This window comes from Zingiber officinale, chromosome 9B, assembly GCF_018446385.1.
Source record: "Zingiber officinale cultivar Zhangliang chromosome 9B, Zo_v1.1, whole genome shotgun sequence".
NCBI lineage: Eukaryota > Viridiplantae > Streptophyta > Magnoliopsida > Zingiberales > Zingiberaceae > Zingiber > Zingiber officinale.
This window is the reverse complement of record NC_056003.1, coordinates 16,885,109-16,891,521: the sequence shown is the minus strand read 5'-3', so window position 1 is coordinate 16,891,521 and position 6,413 is coordinate 16,885,109.

The following is a 6,413-nucleotide window of genomic DNA, read 5'->3' as shown; positions in this document are numbered from 1 at the left end:
ATGCAGTAAGCTGCAGCCAGGAGCGGGCACAGGGCCCTGAGATCAGCTTCGGGCCCAGAGACCTTGAAGGAGTTGAAGAACCACATAACGACGCACTTATCATCCGAGCGGTAATAGCAAATTACACCATTCATCGCATATTCATTGATACAGGTAGCTCGGTGCACATTATTTTTAAGAATGTCTTCGATCAACTGCAAATTGACCGAGCCAAGCTACTGCCCATGACAACCCCGCTGTACGGATTTACTGGCAATGAGGTTCTGCTGGTGGGGCAAACCCGGTTGGCCATCTCGCTAGGAGAGGAGCCGCTGCGGAGAACGCGGACCACAAACTTCATTATGGTCGACGCTTCCTCCGCCTACAATGTGATACTGGGGCGACCGGCTCTCAATGAGTACCGGGCGGTCGTCTCCACCTTTTGTCAAAAGGTCAAGTTCCCTGTGGAGGATGAGGTGGGAGAAGTCCAAGGAGATCGGTTGGCCGCTCGACGATGCTATGTGGAAATGATCAGAGCAGAATCGAGGTCCGCTCGGAAAGCGCCGTGCCTGGAGGTAAACACTATAAACGAAAAGCCTCCAATTTTAGTTTATGAGGAAAAAGAGGAAGTGCAAATCTAGGCGAGCCGACCGGAGGCCACCACATTCGTTGCATCCGACCTGGAAGCAGGCCGGAAGGAAGAGCTGATCAAGTGCTTGTGGCGCAACCACGACGTCTTTGCATGGTCGACACACGAGCTACCGGGCATCTTGCCTAGCGTCACGCAACATGAGCTTCATGTCCGGCCGGACGCACGACCCATAAAGCAGAGGAAAAGAGACTTCAGTGCTGAGCAGAACGTCATCATCTGAGCGGAAGTCTAGAAGCTCCTAGAAGCCGGCCATATATGAGAGGTGCATTTCTCGAGCTGGCTTGCGAATGTGGTGTTAGTCTCCAAGCCAGACAACAAGTGGAGGGTCTGCATCGACTTCCGAGATCTGAACAAGGCGTGCCCAAAGGACTTTTATCCTCTACCCCGAATCGATCAAATGGTGGATTCCACCGCTGGGTGCGAACTAATATGCATGTTGGATGCCTATCAAGGATACCACCAAGGCCCGCTCGCCCGAGCAGATCAGGAGAAAGTAAGCTTCATCATGGCGGGCGGTACCTACTGCTACAATGTGATGTCATTCGGACTAAAGAACGCCGATGCCACATACCTACGGCTCGTGAACAAGGTGTTCCGACAGCAAATCGAGCGAAACCTGGAGGTATATGTTGATGACATACTTATTAAATCAAGTCGAGCGGCCAACCTTTATGCAGATATAGAGGAAACCTTCCGGATACTGAGGACATACGAAGTCAAGCTAAATCCCCAGAAGTGTCTGTTCGGAGCAAAGAGCGGTCGCTTTCTGGGGTACATCGTTACCGAGCGGGGCATAGAGGCGAATCCCGGCAAAGTGAAAGCGCTACAGGAGATGCCGCCTCCCAGAAACTTAAGGGAAGTGCAACACCTTACCAGTCGGATAACAGCCTTATCGCGGGTCATCTCCAAAACGGCCGATCGGAGCTTGCCTTTCTTCAAAATTCTGCGCCAAGCCACCAAGTTCCATTGGGATGAAGAATGTGACCAGGCGTTCGAAGAGTTGAAGGTTTATCTAAACTATTTACCTGTATTAGCTAAGCCGACTATCGGCGAGCCGCTACGCATCTACTTATCCTCGACCAAACATGTTGTTGGCTCAGCGTTAGTACGTCCGGACAACGAAGAACAACCAGTGTATTTTCTAAGTCACATTTTAAAGGATGTTGAATCCCGCTACACTGGCCTCGAGAAGCTTTCCTTCGCGTTGGTCCTTGCCGCCCAGAGACTCTGGCCTTACTTTCTAACACACACAATCGTCGTCATGACGAACAACCCTCTAGGAAGAGTACTTCTTAATCCCGAGGCGTCTGGATGATTGATCAAATGGACAACAGAGCTCAGTGAGTTCGACATACAATACCAGCCTCGGATGGCCATTAAAGCACAATCATTGGCGGACTTCGTCACCGAGGTACAAAATCCCGAGCCCGGAGCCACTTGGAAGGTGTATGTGGGTGGGTCGTCCACGCGGCAGGGGAGCGGCATCGACATTCTGTTAATTTCACTACAAGAAGATCGTATGCATATGTCTGTTCGGCTGGATTACCGTGCAACTAACAATGAGGCAGAGTATGAGGCCCTCATAGTTGGTCTGTAAGCCGCTCAGCACCTAGGAGCTAGTAAAGTTCTAATTTATTCATACTCACAGTTAGCCGCTCAGCAGCTTTCGGGAGCCTTCGAGATAAACAATGCGAGGCTGAAGCTGTACATGAAGGCCTTCGAAAAGCTCAAGACCGGCTTCGAACAAGTCAGTCTGCAGAAACTTCCCCGAGCGGATAACCAGGCGGCGGATGAATTGGCTAAACTTGCGAGTTCGATCTCACCGATCATCATCCAACAACCGATCGAGCAGGTATCCTTAGTGGCTCACATTGACAGTATGGAGGGCCTCGCGTTTCCGAGCGATTGGAGGACGACTATAGTGGAATTTTTGCGATCTGGAGTTATGCCGTCTGATCGGGAAGAAGCTTAGTTGCTGAGGAAGAGAGCTGGTCGGTTCACCCTCATCGGGGATCAGCTTTACAAAAAGGCTTTTTCCAGACCGCTGCTAAAATGTGTCAGCTCGGAAGACGCGGAGTACATTTTACAGGAAGTGCATCAAGGATCCTGCGGAGGGCATCCGGGCGGTCGTTCGTTGGCAAGGAAGATTCTGCTAGCCATGTACTTTTGGCCGACCCTCTAGGAAGATGTCGCTCGGACCGTCGCCACCTGCCTTTCCTGTCAAAAATATCACAATTTCTCCCATCAGCCAACGGAGGAAATGAAGGCGTCTATAGTATCCTGCCCGTTCGACCAGTGGGGCATGGACATTGTGGGACTGTTCCCTATAGCGGTCGGGCAACGGAGGTTTTTACTCGTGGCTGTGGACTATTTCTCCAAATGGGTCAAAACCGAGCCACTAGCAAAATAATCGAGCAGATGGTCAAGAAGTTCATCTGGCATCACATAATATGTCGGTTCGGCTTCCCATGTTGGCTCGTGTCCGACAATGGGTGGCAATTTGTCGGCCAGCATCTCCGAGAATGGCGTGAAGGGTACGGCATTCAACAGCACTTCACCTCCGTGGCCTACCCGCAAAGCAACGGACAAGCCGAAGTCGCTAATCGGGAGATCCTTAGGATTCTTCGAGTTCGGCTCGACCATGTTGAAGGCAGCTGGGTGGACGAACTCCCAGGCATATTATGGGTGATCCGCACGACCCCTAAGGAGGGAATGGGGGTCACTCCTTTCCACTTGGTGTACGGAGGGAAGACCGTCGTTCCTGTGGAGGTCGGAATAGAATCCAATCGGGTGCAACAGTACGACGCGGATAACACCGAGCAGAGGCAGCTGGAGCTGGACTTGATAGACGAGGCGCGAGCCAAAGCAGTCATCCGGTTATTGGCGTACCGACAAAGAATGAAGCAAAATTACAATAGGCGAGTAGTTCCCAGAGCATTCCAGGTCGGCGACCTAGTATGGAAGAAGGTGAGGTCGGTCGGCGATGTAAGCAAGCTGGAGGCTCCCTGGGCCGGGCCCTTCAGGATCATCAAGAAGCTCCGATCGGGCGCATATTACCTTAAAGATGAAGACGGACGACATCTAGAACGACCATGGAGCGCTAACCATCTCCAGCCGTACCAAGTTGGATGAAAGGTGCGCCAATGTAATTCATTATATGTACTTTCCATTCTTCGGCTCCCTTTGAATGGAGGAATGAAATCAAAAACAACGTATGTGCGGAACGGCCAAGCTCCATCAAACCGTCGAGCGGCGACATTAAACTCTAGAGTCAGACCGGCGACTATAAACCCTCCAACCCGAAAACCGTCGGGCGGTGACGTTAAACTCTAGAGTCGGACCGGCGACTATAAACCCCGGCCTGAAGACCGTCGAACGACGACATTAAACGCCAGAATCGAACGGCTACTATAAAACTCCGCCTTGGCATCATTTCAATTTGACAGGTCCTACAGAAAAGAGGTGGTCCTGTACTAGATTGTCGAGCAGCGGCTCGGACATCAAAAGACGAGGCTCTCACGAATTCAATAGCGATCAAGGGAACAAATAACTCGCTCAGATATACACAACGATAGAAGCAAATAGTGAAAGGCCAAAAATTCATTAACCAAAATAGGTCGAACGTCAAGTACATGCAGGGAAAGAGGTCGAACGGCCAGTACATATCCACGACTTCACTCTAAATAACTAAAAATCTCATCTGGAATCGTGGTAAGCAGCTCGGCATGGTCACGGATGGGGATGGTGAAATCCTCAGGGAGTCGGCCCTTTGTCTTCAGATAGTCAGCCGTGGTAGTGATGGCCAACTCTAACGCATGGACGAGCCGACCGCAAACTTTCTCAACAAATTTCTCCGAGCGGATGAAGTTCTGTTGCATGACAGTAAATCGACTAGGCTCGGCCTCCTGATATTCTTTGAGGGTAGCTCGGGAAGCCTCTAGTGCGTCTTGAAAGGTCTTCAGGTCAGCCTGGAAAGCGATCACCTCTGCCGAGCGGCCAGCCTTCTCGGCGGTAAGTAGATCAGTCAACTCCTTGACCTTCAGCTCGAGTGCTCGAGCCTCAACATTCTTCGCCTCCAGGTCGGTGACGGCACTATTCTTCCTGGAGGTGGCCAAGTCGATCTTTTTGTCATAAGTCTTCACTTAGGGCTCGATCCGGTCTACTATAGTTTGCAGGCCCGAAGATTTGTGCTGCTCGGCCTCCAGCAGTTTCTTAGTCTTGTCCAGATCCGCCTTCAACTTGGTGTAAGAGGGGCCCTGAGGGGGAGCCCCACCAGAAACTTGAGTTTCTTGAACTCCTCCTCCAAAGACGCCAAGTGGTCGCATACTGCTATGCTCTCCACCCAGTACTGCAACCAGGTCAGAAGGGAAAAAGTCAGTACCGAACGGAGAGGAAAAAATGAAGGTTACGGTAAGAGTTACCCTGGTGGCTTGTTGCAGATGGCTGTTGTTGAGCAGCCCCGGGGGCATCAGGGCAATACCCTCCCGAGCATCCTCCCAGACTTTTGCCAGCGGTCCCCGGATGGTTATTTGGTGCTCGGGGCTCATCGTTCGTTCGACCACCTGCAGATATTCCTCCATCGGTAGGTGGAGTATGGCCTTAATCATCCTGCACCCGCCCGGTGTAGACTGAGCAGGCGCTGAAGGGGCAGGGGACTGGCCGATTGGCTCAGAGCGAATGATAGATCGCCTGCTTGTCCGTTGAGCAGGAGGAAGTGAGCTGAGGGGCTGAGCCGCGATGGGGTCGGAAGGCCAATCCCCTTGAGATGGGGTCCGGTCAGAAGATAGCGCTTCCACAGTCGCCGGAGCCAATAGAGGGGGATCGTCCATCTGCTCGGACACATGTACGGCTGAGGTGGCCGAGCGGGTGGGTGTGCCCGTTCAACGGTGTTTGTGTCCAATCAATGGAAGTTCGTCACCGGAAGACCCGACTTCCTCGGGCCGAGTGGCCGGTTGAGTACCCGAAGGAGCGGTCTCTCCTGCTGTCTCAGTAGTGGCAGTCCGAGCGGCAGACGCATCGCCCGCCGCCTGCACCTCTTCGCTCTCGCCTTCATGAGAGCCGACTGGGGTGATGTCGAGTCTCTCCGCCTCCTGTGCGACAGCCGTCTCTATCCGGCAGCCTTGCGCTTCAACATGCCGAGCACCACCGATTTCATCATGGTCGTAGCTGCAAGAAAGAGAAAAGAAATCAGTTAGACCTAAAGAAAAGGAGAGAAATATATTTCTTACCAGGGTCGTTCTGAAGCCGCGTTCGGACCGGACTTAAGCCGAACAGGTACAACATCCCCTCGGGCAGCAGCTTGTGGATGTCTAATTTCAGGTCGGCCAACAAGTTAGCATCGTGGAGAAAAGCGGGCTCGGTCCTATACCTTTTCAGGTCGGGGGGAGGCGACAGCGAAGTTTGCCATTGGGTTCGGAAAGGTGGCGGCTTAGGAAAACTCAAAAAGAAAAAATAGTCCTTCCAGTGCTTGTTAGAGGTAGGCATTTTATCAAAGAAAACCAAGCCGATCCGAGATTGAAACAAGAAGGTGCCCAGCTCGGACTGGTTGGGATAATAAAAATAATGAAAAATCTAAGGCTTAAGGGGGATGTTGTGCACTCGGAAGAGCACAACTACGCCGCACAACAGCCTAAAGGAGTTGGGCACGAATTGGCCGAGCGGAATGCGAAAGTAGTTACACACTTCTATGATGAATGAGTGGATTGGAAACCTAAGGCCAGCTATGAATTGGTCGCGGAAGAAGGTAACAGTGCCGGCCGACGGGTCATGAGGCCGGTCGGAC